This window comes from Danio rerio, chromosome 14 (assembly GCF_049306965.1).
Source record: "Danio rerio strain Tuebingen ecotype United States chromosome 14, GRCz12tu, whole genome shotgun sequence".
Lineage (NCBI taxonomy): Eukaryota > Metazoa > Chordata > Actinopteri > Cypriniformes > Danionidae > Danio > Danio rerio.
In genome coordinates this window covers 31,941,678-31,965,234 of record NC_133189.1, presented here as the reverse complement: position 1 = coordinate 31,965,234, position 23,557 = coordinate 31,941,678, and positions in this window count along the sequence as shown.

Genomic DNA, 23,557 nt, shown 5'->3' with positions numbered 1-23,557 from the left:
TCTGCACAAAGAGAGAGCAGGAGCTTATTTGAATCCCCGTTCAGTGACAGCGTGAGACTAGAGAATTCTCTATCTCTGACAGAGAAATGTGATCTTAAGAACAGTTGCTCTGCCTCCATGCAAATATTGAAACGAAACAGGGCCAAAATAGGATTGGAACCTCTGTTCCTCCATGGGTGAGGTAAACCCCCCGCTATGATGTCCCTGTATTTTTCAGATTACAATGGGAAGAATCAGTTGGGCTAACACAATTCTTTATGCCGACAAGCTTCTTGCAGATAATTTTCTCGCTTGCCTTTGTGTACACATTCTTTGAGCTTACCTGCTATCAAATTTAATCAGCCTCGGCCTTCTCTTTTTCCTCACATGTGCAACGGTCAGTGGAAATGCAGGGCTTCGATTAATTCATCCCTCCGACTCTTTTCCTTGTTGCAATATTTGTTATAGCTTAAAGGTAGACAGCTGAATGTTAAGTCGGGGAATATCCCCGAGTCTAAACAAAGGTTGTTTTCGCACACAATAGACCTTTTATCTCTTCACGCAAGCCCTCTACCACTGACAGACTTGTTACGATAACAACATGGCTCCTCCAAGGCATGTTCTCCACTGAATATTGCATTCAATTTGAAATTCACCAGAGACTTCCCTTTAACCAACTTTATATGTCACACCTAAGTGGTGGAAAGAGAGCTTCACACGGTAATTTGTTTTGATTATAAAAGGAAAAATACTGAAAATGCAGGTTTGAGGGCTGTGTCTATGGAATTCGCATTCGCACTGCAAAGTTGCTCAATATTTGTATTCAGTGTGGCTTGCATAAATTTGGACTAACATATTCAGCGTTTGAATCAGGCCAAAGTTTACTGGGGGGCCTGTTTCCAGAAAAAAAAGAAAGGCCTTAGAAAAACTCTTTCCGGTAAAAGAAAACAATGGCAATAGCAAGAAATCATACACACACCTAAGTGTTTGTGATAATTCTTTAATATTGGCTTTCTGTCAATCCAGGCTCATTATTGATACGTACCTCTGCATACATTTCTGGACAGAGCAAAATACATCCCAGGTTTGTGCAGTTTTTGTTTTTGCAAATCCACCACTGTTTTGCAAGGCCGCTGTTTATGTTTTTTTAGATCTTAAATGTCTCTTGCAAGTGCTATTCGCACCTGCTGTTCTCGTGTAAATCCACCAGAGGATTTGACTGACTGACTGACCAACCGACTGATTCCCTCACCAATCCACTTCCCTAAACCCAACCGATAGTGTTTTCAAAAGCACCAATTGACCTGCCCACCGCCGTCCCAAAATGCAACTGACTGTTTTTAAAAGCAATTCAGAAAAAGAAAAGCCCTCTCGGCCGCCTAATGTTTAACACATTTTCAGATCTTTCCATGTTCTCACCCTGTTATTTACTTGTTCTTTTTATTCGGACTTTAACCCTGTCATCGCGGTTAACTCCTCTCTGCGTCGCAAGTCCGCCAAGTCCGCCGACTGCTGCGAGCCACTGGGCAAACTGGATCCAGCAGAAAAGTTGTCCACATGGATATAAGAAGTCAGCTGGTTGTACTAAAAGTAACAGAAGCCCCATAGCGTTAGTTTTAAGGACGAAACACAGCCACAAAAAGCTCTGGCTACATGATTTTCAATGTCCAGAAATGTATAGGGGGTATGTTTCCAAATAAGCCTGTTTTGCAACCTGCTACCTGAAAATAGTTCTGTAACCAAGTCAACTAGCTGCCATTAGAATAATAGTAAATTGTCTGCATAATATATGCTAACATTTTATTATAATGGACACCCAACAGACTTTGTAACTTTACTTTAGCTAAGTCTAATTTAACAGTCTACTAATAATCATGTCTACTAATATTGTGGAAAAAATAGTTCATTGACATATTGGGAGCATTTGTGCTACATTTGCAAATGTGGGGGGTGAGGGAAGGGTCTGAAAATGCTACATTTAAAAAAACAATCACATTTTTGCTCACTGTATTATTATTATTTGTGGTAACAACAGTTTCCTTTAGTGGATTATTATCAAGGAGAATGGTACCAAACTTGTCCGGTTTCATTTCTGGCTAAGCAAACATTAGGATCATTTGGCCAGATGGTGTCAGGATGGATTTAAACCAAAGTGACACATTCTTAAGGAGCTCTGGATGTTGTATAAAGGATTTGATTGGATAAATTATCCCAAAGAGTCATGTAATTTGCAAGGTGATTTGCACTTTTTTAATTAAAGTAATACAGACATTTTAAATGTTCGGTAAATAAAAAATACAATACTATAAATAAACAAAAAAAAAAAAAAATCAACAATAGTAGATTGTGTTTTAAAAGTTCAGCATACTTTTCATTTGTACATATCATAGGACTATAAGATTTATTTGAAACCTCAAAATATTGCAGCCCCCCTACCCGAACTGAGTGCAAAATGAAATGACTGTCTAGCTTTGCTTCTAAAAACTGCATGACTTATCAATAGTTCCATATTCAGCATTCTAATTTTGGCAAGAGCCTAAAGAGAATGTTAAAATCTTCCTTTCCAAGCCTATGGCAACATGAAAAGCAGCATTACTCAGTTTTAACGATGATCTTATCTTAGTAAAAGCTGTGCAACAGAGAATGGCCATCACTCTTTCCTTATTTCCCCTCTACCACGCTGTCATCCCACAGACATTAATATTTACTCATCATAATTAAATATTAACCTTGATTGGACTGCCTCCCTTTTAAAATTAGAGCAGCGATATTGAAATCGCAGCAAGACGTTTAAAATGATTTTCTTCTGCTAATTTAAGAGGTTATTAGCTGCCCTGTAGCACGTTGTTTTAGAGTGATGGTAATTGATCAAGCTTACTGTATTTGTTTTCTGGTGGATTTGATAATAAAAGCTTCTTGTAGTGGATTATTAATATGGAGAAGGGAACCAACAACGTCCGGTTTCATGCCTGCCTAACATTAGGATCATTTGGCCAGATGGTGTCAGGATGGATTTGAACCAAAGTGACACATTCCACGGGAGCTTGGGATGTTGTATACAGAATTGATTTGATAAATATGGCCCAAAGAGTCGTGTAATTTGCAAGGTGATACATTTTCAGAGGCTGAATCAATTTCTTGTCTTGAAAGCATTGGTGAATATATCACAGCAAATTACCTCTGAGGTCTTAATCTCTAATGTGAGCGATAAAGTGCACACACACACATACACACACACACACACACACACACACACACACACACACACACACACACACACACACACACACACACACACCGAGAAAATAAAATGCTGTTTTCTTTCGGTTGATACCCCTAGTTACACTCATTTTGCATCCAAAGCATGTACAACATTGTAATCAAGTCAATTCAAGTCGTCTTTATTTCTAAAGCACTTTTACAATGTACTATAGATTGTGTCAAGGCAGCTTAATGTAGATCTAAAAGAGAATAAAAAAATATTTTAGAATGAGGAATAGAATATGAATATGAGATTGTGTCCAGAATATCAAGCAGGGAGCACTGTTGTGGAAGGATGCTGGTCTAGGGTAGTTCTAGTTAACAAACTTTGGGAGATACCAAGCTCAGCAGAGATGCAATCCAAAAGGTATCAGAAGGCTTGGGAACAATAAGCACCCATTGTAGAGAAGTTGCAGGTGCAGTATAAGGATATAATACATATAAGATAATGTGAACCTTAGGATACACTGTAAAAAAATCCAACTTACAAATTGGTAACTTTAAGTTTACAATTGTATGCTAGGTTGACATATTTTCGAGCGCAGTGTTGAGTTTACTAATAATAACTATTGAACTGCATGTTTAAAAGCGCTCGTTCAATTAAAGGACACCTATGGTAAAAAATCTACTTTTCAAGCTGTTTGGACAGATCTGTGTGTTGGTATAGTGTATAGACTGTCATACTGGGGTGATATGAACACACCCAGTCCTTTTTTTTCAATTTAACTACAAAAAAAGGGTCGGCCAATTGGAGCTGTTTTCAAATCGATCATACCATTACGATCCCCCCGCCCACCGAATTGATTGACAGCTGCGCGCATTAACATGTTCCGGTAGTCACGTGTATATGTCAACAAGACCAGACAGACATACGCAAAGCAACCGGGAATAAAAGCTCTGTTCTGTTCGCTAGGATCAGCAATCATCATCAAATGTGATTAGGAGTAAGTTTCACATGTTTAAAATGTTTTAAAACAGAGTATGTGTGTAATTAATTACAGCGTTTTACTTCAGCTTTACTTCATCAGCACAGCCGCGTGTCAGAACAATTATAAAAGAAGACGCTTCAATCCCGGTTTGTGGAAGTTAAATCAGGTTTATTTTGTACATTAGCATAACAGATATCCACACAGTACTTGAGGTTAGCCTTAACTAAGCTAAGCGCGCTCTGTCTGTCTGCCTGCCTGCCTGCCTGCCTGCCTGCCTGCGTGTGTATCTGTGTGTGTGTGTGTGTGTGTGTGTGTGAGCGCGCGCGCGTTAACTTTGTAACGATATTGTGTGTGACTCATCAATGCAATTTCACAATACTGATTAGTAAAGGTTAGTTCTTACTGTAGTATCTCACAAACGCTACGTGAGACCTTCTTCCTTTAAGTCTGACGCAGCTGAGGGAGGAGGCATGTAGAAACAGTGGGCGGGCAGAACTCGGCTTAAAGGCACAGTACGACAAAACCACCCCCTGCTGGAAATCAGTATAAAACAGCATCTTGTAAAAGGTATAATGAAAAATCTGATGGGTATTTTGATCTGAAACTTTATATACACATTCTAGAGACGCAAAAGACTTTTATTAAATCTGAAAAAAGGGGTAACCTAGGTGCCCTTTAAAGTAAAGAATTCCGTTGAGAAGACTTTAAATTTGGATTCATTCATTTCAGCGTTTTCTTAAAGAAAAGACACAAACCATTACAGAACAATATTTCCCAAGGTTTCAGATTCACACGTTCAAATAACAAATACATATGTATTAAGTTTTTTTTTTTTTTTTTGAGTAAATTGCATATAATTCAATTCAAACATGAGAACAGAGGCAGAATAATTTGCCACACTGTACCCAGTGTTTTTCGAAAAAAATAAAATAAAAAATTCACCTTGCCCAGAGTTTTCAGAAAGTTTCGGTTTTACTCACTTGACACTTGTTTTTGTGTAAACAAACAGTGAAACCTTGTACAAAAAGTGCAGTTTCGAAAATACCCATTAATTTTCTTTTTGGCTTAGTCCTTTTAATTATGAAGTCGCCACAGCAGAATGAACCACCAACTTATACAGCATATGTTTTATGCAGTGGATGCCCTTCCAGCTGCAACATCCATGCACACTCACTCACACATACACTATGGATAATTTAGCTTATCCAGTTCACTTATACCACATGTCTTTGCACTTGTGGGGGAAACTGGAGGACCCAAAGGAAACCCACGTGAACACGGGGAGAACATGCAAACTGCACACAGAGCTGAGGCTCGAACCAGCAACCTTCTTGCTGTGAGTTGAAAGTGCTACCCACTGCGCCACGATGTTGCCCAATAACCATGCATGTACACTAAAAATATATGTTTGCCGTTTGCTCGAACTACTTATTTAAAAAAGCTGAAACAACACAATTATTGATTTTTGGTGGGGGTGGTGGGGGGTAACTTAATTGTTTTATGTTCAATCCACTTAAATTTGTAAAAAGTAATAAATTAACTTAATTTCTTCATTATCTCAATACAAATCAATTATGTGAAACCCAGCAATTATTACAGTGCAGACAGGGCCTAAAACACCTTGTACATGAGCATGACACTTCAAAAGACATGAGATGTGAGCGTAAAGGTCACACACATCTGTCAAGCGCATGTTTACATTGAAAAAAAAGCATTTCCATTCACAATTACAGCCAAAAATGTTTTGTTTTTCAAATAAAAACAAATTTAAATTAAACACTCCCTAACTTGGCATTTCTTCTGAAATACCAGTAAGCAGTAAATTATTTGCAATTAAAACTACACACAAAGCTTTAATTATAGTTTTATTTATTTTTTTTATTTATATAATTTTTTTTATAATTTTTATTTTTTAACTTGCGAATACTATACAAAATAACCTGTGGGGTATTTTGAGCTTGTATTGACATAAGCTTTTACTACATTTTGTTAAAAGTGACATCACCTTTAATGGGATCATTTATTTAAAATAGCTACTTTGATCTAGTTCCATCACATACAGAACATAAAATAGCCAAAATTAAGTGTTCTGGCATAAAACCACAAACAGTATAAAAGCACCAGCACAGTTAACATGTCAAAAAGGACTGGAAAATAGATCAGAGTTTCCAGATGCATTCTGGAAGCTGAGTAGCATTAGAGAGCATGTTAATGCACCATAGGGGGCGATTGAAATTTAATAACAGGCAACACCAAGGTAAGCATCTTGCTCAATAAAGCAGTTGTGGCGTCTGGTAATGGCTACTTTCATGACACTTGATGGCTTGAACACAATTCCCCTTTTCTCTAATTGCACAGTCAAGGGGAAACCCAGGACTAAAGTGAACAGCACAGCCTAGGTGTTATAAAAGTATAATGTCTAATGTCATATATCTTTAGCGAGACGGAGAGTGGAATTCCTAAGATATAATCATTATTTAGACAGCCTCTGCCTTATGCATTTGAAAACTTTCCTTAACAGAGCCATTACTTTTTGTTGTATCTTACCTATGGCCATGTAAATGTAACCTGGCTTCTCTAAGACTGCTTCTTGCACCTTCTCCACAAATAAATAAGTAATCTCTGGGGAAAAAAAAGCATTATTGAGGTAGTAGCTTTCAAGCAGACTTGTGGCGAAGGGTGCAGTTGAAATCTATGACTTTAAAAATGTATGCGCTAAATAAAAGGTTTTCCATTACCCCTACTCAAACTATCTTTTTCACCTTATTTCCACTCTTGCGAACTTTAGACAGACCAAACTAGGTTTGAGATTTTTCAAGTAAAGTGTGAAAATGCTTTAGAATTAGGCCAGATTTACTAAATCGGGCAAATTAACATGAGACATGCAATCCGATCAAAGTGCAATGAAAGTTCACACAAAATTACAAATGACATCCCCAAATTAAACAATAAAGGTACAACCAGATTATTTGTACTCCACTGCACAAGACACGTCCAAACGACATCTTAACAGCATCTGTTAGACCAGCCTGATCTCACGAGGAAATGTAATTATTTTAGGTTTTGTAAGTTAAGAGGCTAATTCATACGAATTTGTCATTTCAGTCGTATGAAAATGTACGATTTTAAAAAGGAGGCATGGCACCCAACCCCACTCCTGACCTCAACATCATTGGGTGATGAGCAAATCGTACTAAATACTAAATTGTACAAATAAATCGTACGAAATCAAAAAGTTACGAAATGCCGTGAGATAGCATTGGTTACACTGACAGATACAATATAAACATGGTATGCATGCCTGTCAGATGTCTAATGTTCAAATATAATGAGGCTCTGTAATCGGTGCATCTGATGGGGAAACTCCTACAAATGCCTGTGCAGAAGTCTTTTATTACATTTGTTTTTTTCTGTTCTTTAGTAAATATTGATAGTAGATTTTAGCCCAATCCCAATTCTATTTCTTGTACCCCTTGAAACAGAGTGTGAAGGGGAGGGGCTTCAAATTTTACCCCTAAGAAATGGGACAGGGCGACGCAGTGGCGCAGTAGGTAGTGCTGTTGCCCCACAGCAAGAAGGTCACTGGTTCGAGCCTCGGCGTTTCTGTATGGAGTCTGCATCTTCTACCTGCGTTCGCATGGGTTTTCTCCGGGTGCTCCGGTTTCCCTCACAGTCCAAAGACATGCGGTACAGGTAAATTGGGTAGGCTAAATTGTCCGTAGTGTATGAGTGTGTGTGTGAATGACTGTGTGGATGGATGTTTTCCAGAGATGGGTTGCGGCTGGAAGGGCATCCGCTGCGTAAAAACGTGCTGGATGAGTAAGCGGTTGATTTCGCTGTGGCAACCCGGGATCAATAAAGGGAATAAAAGAAAAGAAAAGGAATGAATGAATGAATAAATGAAAGAAAGAAAGAAAGAAAGAAAGAAAGAAAGAAAGAAAGAAAGAAAGAAAGAAAGAAAGAAAGAAAGAAAGAAATGGGACAACACTACAGCACCTGCACACGTCATCATATGTCATTGCAATCTCTTGCTTAATGTTGCAATAAGATCGTAACTGTACTGTGCATTTACACTGTGGCCATGTTCATCTACCAAACACACAAAAAAGCATTAACATTATACCAGACACTGTAAAAAGGTAATTCCCAGCCACAATACTTTTCTGACAGGGCATTCGAGTGTCATCGAGTGACAGAATATTGTGGGACTACTAACAAGAGTTATTATTAGGGATTATAGATAGCAAAATTTAGTTTTTTTTTTCTTTTTTTCTTTTTCTTTATTTAAAGCATGATAGTAAAACACAAATGTGTTCATAAATATATGAAAACATATGCTTGTTTGTTGAAAAAATTGGTAATAATGACAAATACTAATTTGTGCATCTCCTGACTTGTTCAGCCATGCTGTCGTTGTATATGGTGTATTCTAGGAAATTTTCATACCCCTTGGTTTCCAGTGTGGTACTGAAAAAAAATCTCAATTTCAAGGGCTATCTAGCCCTTAGCCCTACGTCTTCAAGCTAAAGAGAATTGGGACACCAAGGGGAAGGGCTAAAAACCAAAACTAAAATACCAAAAAAGAGTTTGCAGTGTTCCATTCTGTTGATTCTGGCTAATGATTTAAACTCATTCAGTATTGATTAAATTATTGTATTCAGTCCAATTCATTCATATTTCAACATGCACAATATTGTTTTTCATGCATTTATAAAGCAGACAATTATATTTTATAAAGCCGTGGTAATAACAAGCAGGAATGAAACATCAGCTTATAATTCTCCCGTAGCAAAAACATCTGGCACAAAATGTCAGGATCAAGAAAGATCAAAAAGCAGAATTAACATTGCTACGGTAACTATGGGAAGGCTCTGAAGAATGACGCCCATGTTGCAGTTTAGAGTTGCACATATAGTTACATGATTTGTTTGTTTATGATGGATTTTGTAAGGAACTATTTATCAAATGTAGTTAAATTGTGTACCTTTATAAATTAGTAACAGCTGTATTCTAACATAACTGCATTAAGTAGTTCATTGTTTTTGCAATGGGGGCGGCACTGTGGCTGAGTTGTTACCACTGTCACCTCACAGCAAGAAGGTCGCTGGTTCAAGTCTGCTGGGCCAGTTGGCATTTCTTTGTGTTTGAGTTTGCATGTTCTCCTGTGTTGGCGTGCATTTCGTCTGGCTACTCTGGTTTCCCTTACAGTCTAAACACATGCAGCAGGTTAAATGGATCAACTAAATTGGTCGTAGTGTGTGAGTTTGTGTGTGAATGCAAGAGTGTATGGGTGTTTCCAAGTACTGGGTTGTAGCTGGCAGGGCATCCACAACGTAAAAGATATGCTGGAATAGTTGGTGGTTAATTTTGCTGTGGCGATCTCTGAAAAATAAGGGACTTAGCTGAAGGAAAATAAATGAATGTATGTTATTGCAATGCTGTGTGCTTTGTATTTTAGTCTCAGGCCTGGTCTTCAAGATCGTTATTACCAAGGTAATAGTTATTTCCCAGTATATTTAATGACTATGATAAGTAGACTAAATACCAAACAGAACGGTAAAATAAAGTGTTACCAGAAATTCAGTTGTCTATGAACCATGCATTGTGAGATTTTGCTTCATAATATACAGTATTGGATTTCAATGCATTTAATAAAGACCAAACCAAGGCATTTGCAAAAAAAAAAACTATTTTGGTGCCTTTTTCAGTTCTAACTCAGAGTGACTTTTCTCACTATAAACAGTTTTGTCATTTATAAACCAAGAAAACATATTTTTTCACTAACAGAGTTTAGCCTGAAAGGTTATTGTCTTTCATGATAATAAATTATACTTTTCAAAACTGTATACTTCAAGACATTCAGAAGTCAAGCGTGGATTAAAAGTTTGCGGTGCTGCTGTGTAGGCCAATATTTTGGCATACAAGAGGTTCATTAAAATGTCTGTGTATCAAAACTAATGTATGTGAACCATGTCAGCGTGACAGTCCCCGAAGGTCTCTGTTGATTACATGCTGCACAAACAAAAGTGATACCCTCCCCAGACAAAGAGAAATCCTAGACACATCTCATTGACAAGGGTGATGTAAATGAACTATTTGAAAGAGTCAGTAACAATAGGTTTCTGTCATCCAACAGAGAATAAAAATGTCAGTCCTGTCAGTAAGCACATTGTCCAAAGTTCTCAAGCTCTTGACAGGAACATGGTTTGACAATTTGAAAGAAAGGCTGTATTCCTTCCATTATTTAAATATTTTAGAGATGAATCTCAGAGTAAGACACAGCAAAACCCTTTGTGAATGAAAAAAGGCACTTCAACAAGTGCTGAATTCTCTTAAACATTTATGTGCATTATTTCCACTTCAGGGAATTTTATTTCTTATTAATATATTTTAATGATGCAACAGAGAGCAAATTCAGCTCAGTGAATAATTCATTAATTGAGAACTAACGTTGGATAGCCAGCAATAACATCATTCACAACTCTAAAAGGCTACTAAAAAGATAAAATGGCAATTTTGTTTTCGAGGAGGGACTGTGAATTGCAGATGTGTAAGAAAAAATAGCAAGGGAGGAAATATAATTCACATTATTTTATTATATCGTCTCACAGCACTGATAATTGTCTTTCTAAACAACAGCAACATGCCATTAGCTTTGCCTCAGAGAGAAAACTTGGAGGCTTGTCTGATATGAAGTGTGCAACTTTTGCATAAGTATCACCTCAAGGATAATTGGAAATGGCTTACTCATTAAGAGCTACAAATCACTTAAACTGTAGATTAATGACTTGAAGATATGCTGTTAAGATGGAGATTGATTTTGAGATTCAATTTACAAGAGTATTTCCATATAGAACATTGTAAAGATGATAGATTAAACATGCTGAATAAAAAAGATAAGTAAAATATATATTTATAGCTATGATTACATGTTCAAAAATTATTCATAATCTTACTAAGCTTGAAATTTGATTTCCAGTTTGGGTCAATTGCTATTTATTTCTCTATCCTATATGTCTTGTCTGATCTGCATTTTATACAAGCAATTATACAATAATTTCAGTGGACAAGTGTAGAATAATAAGATAAATGCAAGGCAATTCCTAACTTTTTTTTATTTAGAGGCTAATACCTATGAGTTCATCAATCGTATTTGTACAATTTACTGTGATTTGGTCATACCCCAATTACCGCTGGGTTTAGCACCACACCTCCTTTTTAAAACTGACTGAACTCATATGAATTAGCCATTAAACTGACAAAATGTAAAATAATAACATTTCCTCCTAAAATCAGGGTGGATAAATGCTATTTGTGCCTGATGATTCTGAATTAATCTATTTTTTTTCTCCGAATTTCAACAGTTTAGGAAATTCAATGAGAATGCTGGGTTGTTTCAACACAAATATGAGTAAAATATGGACAAATCTAAGGGTTGTGTTAAATACATGGACAGTAATTGTTTTGAAGAATATTATCACACTGTATAAGATTATATTTCAAATGCTTCAAATCCAACACAGGCTCATTGGAAATAATGTGCACAGGGATACATTTTTGAGAACCGAGAAATATGTGCTTGTGGTTACATATGGCTGCATTATGTGTGTAAAATGGACACTACAGGGTGGTGCTTACCCCTTACACTGCTTTTCCAGTGGTTTGCTTGGTAGCTCATCACAAACGATGTAAGCCTTGGGACACGTAGCGAAGAAAACTGGAATTTTAGTTAAAAACTATGATGTCATGGTAGAAGCATGTAGCCACAAAGCATTTTCTCTTCTAGTTTCAAAGTTCAAAACACTGAACACACAGGATTTTTTTATTTTTTATTTTTATTTTTTAACAGATTTGTGTATGTTAAGCATCATTTACGACAAAGTTAGCACCTGTCCACTTTAATTGTGGGGAAACTGGATAATTTTGAGCTTCTGTCAGCTAATTTCATCGTCCAGGTTTAAAATAATTTTTGGGGTGGGATGAAAATTTGTCACATAGCGCCAATGTGCAAGTGGAGTGATGACGCATCAGTTTCTCATTTTTATTCATAACTGAGTTTTCTTATTCTATGAGAAGACTCTACTTAATTATTTGTGAGACCATTGCTTTCAGAAGGCAAGGCACACCTGTCAACCTGTGAAACCCAATGACTAGGTGATACCGCATCTGCGCACGGCATGGATAGTATGTGTTTGTTTCCATGATCCACTGGGTTTGTTGCATGGTTTTCCACACAATTCTGTCAGGGTCGATACAGCAAAGCTGTTGTTTTGCAGCAAGCATTTTTATCGGAAGAGCTGTGCGAGAATTGGAGAATGGCGAACTTTGTCTTTTATCAGTTGAGATTGTAACCATTCAGACATATCACCTATATCTGTGCTGCCGTGTTCAGCCATGTTTAAAATCCTCCAGATTACTAGCATGGTTAATGGTTGGAATAGATAGGGCAAGACACCTGCTGCACTGCTTCACTGTGTCTGCATTCTGACCCAGGATTGAGGAGGAGGGAAGTCCTCCTTATTTATAGTGTTTATATAAACACAATTATCTTTATAATGATATAACAAATTATGATTACATGTATATTAAATTATGAATAACAAATGTAGCAGGACATTAAATCACTTACTGTTTATTTTATTTTTTTTTGCATTTTAACTTTATAAACTATAAAATCATGGGATTTCTCACGGTTTGGATCTCATTTTGTAAGCCAAATGACAGTTCTTCACTCCCCTCTTTTTACACTGCTCCTCCGTCTGCTGTAGCGCTCCACTCCCATCTCCGAGCATTTTTTAAAAAATATTCAGAGGTAAACTTGAACCGAAAGAGGGAAGTTTTTATAGCCCTTTAACACACTATTGGGTGGGTTTAGGGAAGGTGGTGGGTGGGTCAGTCTATATCAAGCTTATATATTAAGCACAATGTCAAGCCAATCGTGGACGTATACGAGAAGGACGTTAAGATTTGCAAAAATGTACACAGTGACCTCTGGTGGATTTACAAGAAATGACACATATAAGAAAACATGCTACAGTAACTAATTTGAGATTGCCAAAACTGTACATGGTGGCCTCTAGTGCAGGGATTCCCACGTCTGACATTTTTTTCAAACTGTCTAGGCAAAATGCTTATTTGAAATCTTTGTTTATTAGCATGTATATATACAGTTAAAGTCAGAATTTTAAGCCCCCATTTGATTTTTTTCTTCTTTTATAAATTTTTCTCAAATTATGTTTAACAGGGCAAGGAAATTTTCACAGCATGTCTGATAATATTTTTTCCTCTGGACAACATATACATTATACAATAACTTGCCTACAATAATTGCCCTAACCTGCCTAATTAACCTAATTAACCTTGTTAAGCCTTTAAATGTAACTTTAAGCTGACCCTTATAAGCAACCAAAATGGGATCTTTGTTTGTCCATGTTTAAGATGCTTAATTGCTATGCTTATGCTAAATATACTTGGGTTTGCATATGAGGCATCTAAAACCATCTAAAACACTCACACTTGCATTATAAAACATATATATTGGACAACGACAGTATACTGAAATTCTAAAAAGTTTACACAAAGAGAGCACGCATAGTTCGTGAATCAACAGAGATGTGCGACTCTGATACAAGTCGCAGACGTTAGGTATGCGCAAACTGGTTATAACTCTAATCACTGTTACCTTTAAATTTGCATGATGGTTTGTTTAATACAGCTGAGCATGTAGTGACGTGCAGTGGTTGGAAGTGCAGCCACGGTTAAGTTTGTATTTTACAGTTAGGCTCTTTTGGAAACCGAAGTAATCAATAACAGAAAATAGGAAATGTCAGTACATCAATCATTTGTATATAAAACATTTAGTCATGAAATCAAATAATAATAGTACAATAATAAAGTTAATTTTAAGCTATCTCGCAGCCCACCTGCAGGATTGCTGAGGCCCACTAGTGGGCCGCAGCCCACAGGTTGAGAATCCCTGCTCTAGTGGATTTGTGAAAATAAAAACTGCAAGACGTAGACCCCGGTACATATTTCTCAGTTATCAAAAATGTATCCCTGGGAACATAATTCCAATGAGCTTTGATTTTTTAAATCAAATACAGAAAGCTGATATATGGCCATGCATGAACATATGGAATTATAGTTTTATAAATATTTGAATCTATGTGTAATTCTAATGTACATACATATATATTTAAATCAGTGAAATCCAAACATGGATGTTAAAAAAGTAATTTTTATAGATTGATACATATCAGATTTCTGTAACACTTAACAAAATGGTTGAATTAGTTAATGTTAGTTAATTATTAACATGAACAAACAATAAACAATGTATTTATTACAGAATTTGTTAATTTTAGTTAACTCATGGTGCATTAAGTAATGTTAACATGCATGATATTGGATGTTAATAATGCATTACAAGTGCTGTACAAGTATTGTTCATAATGTCTGTAAATACATTAGCAAATGATTTATTATTATTATTTTTTTTATTGTGACCCAGATTTCTATGTGAGCCGTTATACAGTACATTTTAGTAGGTTAGACTTTTACAAATTGCTTGGTGCTTGATGGTTAATTGTTGAAACTTTAAAGAATACAGGCTGCTAATGGCAGGTTCTATTTTGACATCTCTACCCTTGTAATGTGACAACATGAATTGCTATCAGTGACATGACATGTTGTCATGACAGATCAATGACTGTTCAATTAACTTTTTTTCCTCGACATCAAAAGTGAAAATGTTAATTTTTTTTCTTTCTTTTTGTGTGTGTGTGTGCGCCGATAACAGAAACTGACATTCAAAAATAAATCTACCTTCCTATAAAATGTGTGACAACTAGCCCTCGAGCAAAAACACAAAATGACAAACAACAATAATGTACTAATGCAATAAAAAGAAGCGGTAGTGATCAAAAGAAATGTAACCCAATCTGTCCAAGGCTGTGATTAGCTATTCAATTATCAGCCTGTGTAGCAATATGCTTCAAATATAGAAAATAAATAAATCCCATCCGCTAATTGTATACTAATAGAGTGGAATGGAAGGTTAAAACCCCTCAGGATAAGACCAAATTAAGCTGTCAATCATCGGACCCGATATGGATAAATTAAGGCATGTCTTGCTGCATGTCACACTTGCGTTGCATTATAACAGGCACCTCATGGTAGCAGCATTCATTTTTGACAGGCTTTCTCTCAGTTCTGCCTGCCCTTCAGATTCCAGCGTCAGCCTCTCAGCCTCTTATCTCTCAGACTTTTTCTTTCTTTTTTCCATGTCTTGCCCTTTCCCCCAAAGACCATGTGTATGCTTTGAATTGCCTCAGTAACAGAGGATCAGCCATGCTTTCCTAGTCACACATATCAAATGCTTAAGACACCATGAGCCACAAGGACGTGCAGCATCTCCTTTAGTCTAAAAAAATTAGGATGTGCTATAAAAGAGGCTTATTCCGGGAGAAACATCCTTGAGATGACAAAGCAAATAGAATAATGTAAAATATGTATGCTGTGTATTAAAAAGAAAGCTGTTTTCCGTTCTAAATGTTTTAAGAAACTTCAAAGAGCACGTCATTTGCATTTTAGCTCTATATACACAAATAAAACATCGGCCCCAGTCGCCTGAAATCATTAAGGATAAGCTCTTCCTCCGTTTTGTATTCCTGCACATTCTGCCGAAGAATCTGCACGGAATAATGCGCGAAGGACCCTCCATGTTGTCTCTGGAACTTTCAAAAGGTTACATCAGCCACCAGCGGAGGATTGAATAAATACTTTTTTTAAAATAAATTCTTCACGTAAATGACTTCATCATCATTAAACAAGTCATTTAGGTCACCTAGTGTTACATGCGCTCGTTTCTTAAAGTCTTAAATCCATTACAAGGCATTACCTCCACATTAGTCCCGGAAGTGTGCTGTAGATTCATTTTGTCAGGCTGTCCTCTAAAAGCCAAGGTCATATGAATGACAGATTGTATGGTGCTTTTAGACTTCCATATTTAGCTTTTTATCTGCTTAAATCGCTGCCTTAAGGCTGCAAATTGAGAAAACAGCCAGGGTCTCAATCCCAAACCCATTTGAGCATAATAAGTATGAGCCATCCAATGGCATTTCTTCGATCTGTCGATCTAACAGTCTGCAGATGAAGTGCAGAACAGGCACAAAGCCATTATTTCAGACCCCCACAGTTACGGGAATTGCAAAGTTGCCTTTGCAGATACATCAGCATTTTTTCCCCCATAATATTAACATAAAATGGAGATTTCTTTATTCTAGCATGCTGAAATACACCAAGCAGGATTGATCAAATGAAGCTTGTTTCAAATAACCTTGTTTCACTACTGTTACAGGCTGCAGTTTGCTAACATCAGATAATGTATGCTCGTTTCTTGCATGTAATGCCAAGTGATGTTGATCATAACTCGACTGATCAGAAAGTGCAGCTGTTAACCATAGGCTACAAAAAGTTGCAGTGCTTTAGCAGTGAAAAAAAAAAAATCTTCAAGTTTTAACTCCAAAAATATTCTCAGCTGTACAGCTTTTGACATTTAATCTTATTCTGTGAAGCATACACGTTCCACCAGAGCAAAGCTACGGATGCAGCTTATACCAGCTCAGCGGAGGAGACAAATAGTTGGTGGAATTTTTAACATGATTTCAGCATTTCACACAATATAGGAGAAATGAGGGCAAAAACACTTTTGGTGTTCTTAGTTTTGTGTGAATGTGCTTGCTGTTAGATTTTGCTTTGTTTTATTGTAGTACAAAAATAATCTGATTTAATTAAAACATATGGGTCAAGCTTTTATATAATATTGCTATTGTGTTAATTAATTATATTGTGTTGCTTCAGCGCAAATTAATAAAAGCTAACGGAAATACAGTAGGTCAATATAATACAAGCATTGAGTTCAGTTTTCTCATAAACAGTGACTGGCAGCGTTACATTGGATCATACGTCCCGAATATTGTTGATTAGTGTCAGGTTATGCTTTATCACGTTGAAAACTACTTGCCGCCTACACTAAACCTAACCAATTGAGTTAAAGAAAAATAAAGTGATAAAAATGTAATATGCATGGCTTTGGACTGGCTTTTAGTTTTGTTTCACAGAATTGCCCAATGCTACCAGGTGGTGAACCACTAGTGAAGGTTATTACAAAAAGCAATACACATTAAATATGTGATGTTTTTACTAAATTCCAATAATGTTGATATGAATTGCAAGCATTGTGAATTTAATCTTTATTTGATTTGCATTCCATTTCAAGTTATTGTTGAGTAATACTTTATTTTGAGGGTCAATTTAAGTAGTAGTAGACTATCTGCTTAATATCTGTTGATACCTCAACGGGCATTTGACTGACTATAAGGAACTTTGCAAGTACATGTCAGCTCACACTGACCCTAACCCCAACCTAACAGTCTACTTATAATCTAATGAGAACTGGTTTGCATGTACAGTAGATGCAATGTAACTTAAATTCTACAAAAAGAACTAAAACTATAATAAAATGGCAAGACATTTCAAAAATAGGACAAAGTAGACTAAATACAGCAAAGTCCAAAGTTAAAATTCAATCAAACTTGCTTTGTTTTCAATAAATGCTAAAATAAATAAAAATGCAATTGAACAGAGTAATATAATATGAATGCTATTATTTAATTACTACAACTGTCTGTGCATTTAAAAAATTGGTACACTCTCCCTTATACCCTTTGTTGATCCTGCAATGAATAAACAAAATAAGTTTCTAAAAGCAGTGTGGGTGGAAAGTTTTAAGCGAAAGTTTAAGGGAAGGATAAGACGTCTGTTCTTTCGTGCCCAAATCTAATGCTACATGCTCATTTTATATGCATTTCACATCAAGGTTAATATCTGCCAAATTAGACCAATAAATAAAATAGTTTGGAATCATACACCTAATCAAATTTAGTCTAACCTGCAAACAACTCATAATGTTCATTTTTTGAATGCCTTGTCCAGCAGATTGAATCAATATAACCTGTGATACAGCACATCATATTTTTGTCATCATCATTCTGCTGACACCTGCTATCATGGGAGGTGAATGAGCCAGCAAATTAGGTGCCACATTGGACCAAATTTTGTTATTTGAGATGTCAGTATGGCAAAGCTGACAGGTTGCTTCAAACTGTCAGCTTCTGAGTGTCACAGAAGAATATCTGAAAGTGGTCTTCTTGCACTGGACAGTAATGGCTATTTATAATTTATATATAAAAGAAGTTTGTGTGCAAAAGTCCGTCCATTCATCAACACATCTATACAATTATCCATACATCCATCCAACCAACCAACCAAACAGCCTACCTACCATCCAAAACCTTTAATCTAAAGTGTCAGTCTGTCTGTCCATCCAACTAATCAATCTACCAACCAACCAACCAACCCATCCAATTACCCACCCACACACAATCCATTCAAACATCTGAGAACACAACAACAATAACCGAAAACAACCAATCCCACCACCTATCTATACAACTGGGCATACTTCAATCTAATCAACCAACCCACCTACTAACCACCCAACCCATTCAACCATTCACCATCTGTTCATCCATCCATCCATCCATCCATCCATCCATCCATCCATCCATCCATCCATCCATCCATCCTTCCATCTATCCATTCAACCAACCATCCCACCATCCAAACACCCACCAACCCACCCATCCATCCACCCAACCTATCAGTTTGTCAGTCCATCCTACTAATCAACCAACCCATTCAATTACCCACCCACCTGCTCACAATCTATCCATCTATACATCACAAGAAAACAGAAAACAACTGAAAAAAAAACAATCCAGCCACCCACCACCTTTTTATCCATCCATCCATCCATCTGACTGACCAACCAAACAGTCTACCTACCATCCAATGTGTCAGTCTGTCAGTCCATCCAACCAACCAACCAACCGGCCAACTAACCAACCAAGTAACCAACCAACCAACCAACCAACCAACCAACCAACCAACCCAATTACTCAATAATCCACCCATCCACAATCCACAACAACCAACCAACCAATCAACCAACCCAATTACTCAATAATCCACCCATCCACAATCTATCCATCCAAACATCTGAGAAAACAACAACTCACCACCTATCCAACCAACCAACCAACCAACTAACCATTCATTCATCCATCCATCCATCAGACTAACCAACCAAACAGCCTTCCTACCATCTAAAGTCATCTATTCAATGTGTCAGTCTGTCAGTCCATCCAACCATCCAACCAACCAACCAACCAACCAACCAACCAACCCAACCACTCACCACCTATCCATCCAACTGAGAATCCTTACTTCAAACTATCCAAACACCACCAACCAACCAATCACCATCTATTATTTCATTCACCCCTCCATCCATCCATTCACCTGAGAAAACAACAACCAACCAATCTAGTCACCCACCCACCAGCATCTGTCCATCCATAAGTCTAACCAGCCAATCAATTAACCATCAATGTTTCCATCCATTCAACCAACTATTTAACCAACTATCCCATCATCCATCCACCCATCCATCCATTCAAATATTCATTCATCCATCCATCTCAAAACTTACATCCTAGTATTTGTCAAAAAAGCTGTTTAAACTGTCTGCCTTTAGCTTGTTTCTGCCTGTTAATGCTGCAGCTATTTAACTTGCTTTATTAGGATTAATTCCTTCCATTTCAATTTAGCAGTTCTGCATCATGTCGCTACATTGATTTAAATGCAGGAACTGAATGAAAGCTTAAAAGACATTTTCAGTCGATGTCTGAATCATGCACAGCCCTGACTTGGATGATCCTTGAACATATTGAACTGGTTTTCATAACTTTCAATGAACTTTGAATGTTTTCTATGTGAGAAAGCAGAGTACTTTTTTATATAAAACACTTTATCAGTGATTGCACCAGTCTTGATGCCAGTCTTCAACAAAGGCTCTGCTATAAGCTGTCAACTGTCAAAACTATTTCAGAAGAACGACTGGAATACATGCGTGGGACATCACAAGGTTAAAGTTTCAGAATCCAAACAAAAGCCGGCCAAACGAAGGACACCATTTCGGCTCCTGGAATCATTTTATCCAGACCTTGTCCATTGTTCTTTATTAAGACATTACAGAGTCAGTGCTGTCACTCAAAGACCTCCAGAATCAACCATTATTAATGTATTTCTTCTTTACACGACACCACAATCAAACTATGGTTTTAAACTAGGATTGGTTTACAACACAATGCAAAATCACAGCCTAATAAGATGTGTGATAAGCAGGTGGAGGGAGGTGGAGGTCATCAGCACATTCACTGAAACTTTACAGGGTGGGAGTAAAAAAGGGAAAGAAAAAAAAGGAGAGAGACAGTATAGGCCTCTCTCTAGTGTGTGAACCAAGTGCTCTGCCATACATCATGAAAAACAAGATGAGTTAAGCACACAGCCACACAGTGTTTCTTGGACAACTGGGATTGGAAACAAGTTGTGATTTATTGGCTGCTAGACACACAGTGCCTTTGACCCATTTAGACAAAGGATTTGTTTATCTTATCACTGTACAATATATTTTTATTTATTTATTTCCCAACTTACTGTGTCTCACTCTAGTGGGTAACATGTTTTCATGTTAATGACTACCCGAGCCCTAAGAGGGTTTAACTACTCACAATTGGCATTGGTTTGTCATTAGATGTGCATTGTTCTGTAAAAAAGCATGCTTGAGCAAGCACTACAATTATGTGGCCGGTTAAGTTAATTAGACTATTTAAGGCAATGTCTTTGCACCATGGCAGCAAGCAGGGTAATGACTGGCTCCTTCATTGGCAGTTGTATGCATTCTGAATGCAATGGAAAGTCTTTAATCATTGCATTAAATTAACATACACAAGCTACAGTTCATATAGTTACACAAGAAGATCACTATTTATTTTATATTAAAGAAAGAACTTGTTGAGATGTTTTTTTTTTTTTTTAAATACATACCTAATCTGGAGATATAAAGGCTGTAAGTAGGATAATTCAGCAGTATCACACAAGCAGGAGATGTTTCCGAGGGTCAGCAGTCTTTCAGGTAATTGCTTAATCAAGATTAAGAAAAAAAACAACACACTTTTGACTGTGATCTCAGTTTTATGCTGTGGTTCATCAAACAAAGAGTCAATATAACTTAATAATAATTAAAACAAATGTTAAATACAACATGTTACAACATTATGTTTATTTCCTTACTTTAAGGGATATGATACTACTGTCTGCACGGCACGGCAATGTGTTTACATGTGAACGAACTCCTGATAAAAGACAATATCCAGCATTCTCCAATTCTCAGACTTCTCTCCCGACAAAAATGCTTGCTGCACACACACAGCTTTGCTGTATCGGCCCTGACAGCATTGCGGAGTAAAGATGAAACAAACCCTGCAGATCATGGAAACTAACACAATCGACCCTTCATGAACAGCTAAATACTGTGTTCCGTGGGTTTGTGGACGCGGTCTTACGCAATCATCAATGTAGGATCTTATAGCCTGGCACAGGCAGGTCTGCCTTGCCTTCTGAAAGCATGCACAGTCATAAATAATTAATAAAACTCCGCTATGAATAATAATGAAAAACCAACGCGTCATCTCTGCACTTGCAGTTCTGCACTACGTCGCCGATTTTGATCCCGCCCCAAAAATCATTTTAAACCTGAAAGCTGAAATTACCAGACAAAAGCTAAAAATTGTCCAGTTTTTCCAAAATTACAGCTAACAGGTGCTAATATTGTCTTAACTGATGCTCAACACACACACATCTGTTAAAACCTCAAAAAAAGGTACTTCAGGGTTTCGTGAACCTTTAAACAAAACAGATGTATTAAACAGATAAATTTATTGAAATTATATTTTAGTCACCAAACATTACGAAATTGAAAGATAATACAATACAATTCAAATTCAAGCAAAATATTGCGAAAAATTACAACCTACAAAATATTTAACAAATTTTTTTTTGCTTTTTTTGCTTCGTCTTTTTAAAATTTATATTTAATATTTTTCTATAACATATATATTTGGGTATAATAGTTTTTGGACCCTTTTCGTAGGTTATTTTGTACTGACTAATCTAATGTATATGCACAATTATAATTTTGTTAGGCTTCCTATTAAAAATATGAGTTTAAAAAAATTGCGATGGATGTACTTGTATATGCTGAGCAATGTATGTTAACTCTTAATCCTTAACTGCTAATAGCTCAAAACAAAGTCACAGAATAAACTAATGCACATATTTTTTTATGCACATCTTTTTTTTTTTTTTAAACAAATCAACAAAATATTCAGTGTCTCACTAGTTCCTAAATTGCCATATTTGGTATTAGTTGTATTTAACCATTTAGTGTTTATTTCATACATATTAATTGTTTGGTATAATAGAAATTGATTACACAACATTAAGCGGTTCTGTGTTTTTGTAAGAATGGTTAAAATGATTCAGTGACTTACTTACAGTATAAGGACTACAGTAATTTAAACCACATTACATACATTTATATAGTAGACTGAATGAGTGGATAGTTATGGTGTCCAAATCCAAACTGGACATTATCAAGTGCACTGATTAAATCCTACAATGCACTTTAAAAACAAGTGTTTCACAAATGCATACACATCACTTTTTTTCTTTTTGAAAATAAGCTCATTGTTAACTGCACTGCAGCTAAACAATCTATTCAGACAATCTCTGGGTCAGGCATGAGCACTTTTAGCCTAGCCTGGCTTAGCATAGACCATTACATCTGATTAGATCATTAGCATCTTGCTTAAAAATGACTAAAGAGTTTAAATAATTTTCCTATTTAATGCTCAGAGCTTCTGTAGTTACATTTGCTGTGTCCCAATTCACATACTTACACTACGCCCTAAAATATTTTGTGAAGGACTTTCAGTGTGTAAAAGAGCATGCAAGCTTTGGGACATACTACTTCTTCGTTAACAGATCGTTATGTTGCTTATGAGCCCTTTCACACATCCACACATCATCCATTACTTTCATATTTAATTTCCTACCTTATTTTAAAAGCAGCAGCAGGATGATCTCTTATTCACAAAACTTTCATGCAAAGAAATCTCCTGAGGTCTTCGGATAATTATGCATTCAGACGTTAATGTTCAAACACGTCTTTATGTTAGTTCACATTGTTGTTGTAGATGAAATATAACCCGGAAAAATGTATTTAAATATTTTCCATTGGGCTACATAGTAATTAACATTCATACAAACATCTTTACCGAAGCCTTTCTAATTGACAATTGGTCTCGCACGACCACCATGTTTGTAGTTTTGAATAATTTGAATGTAGTTTTATTTACACTTTC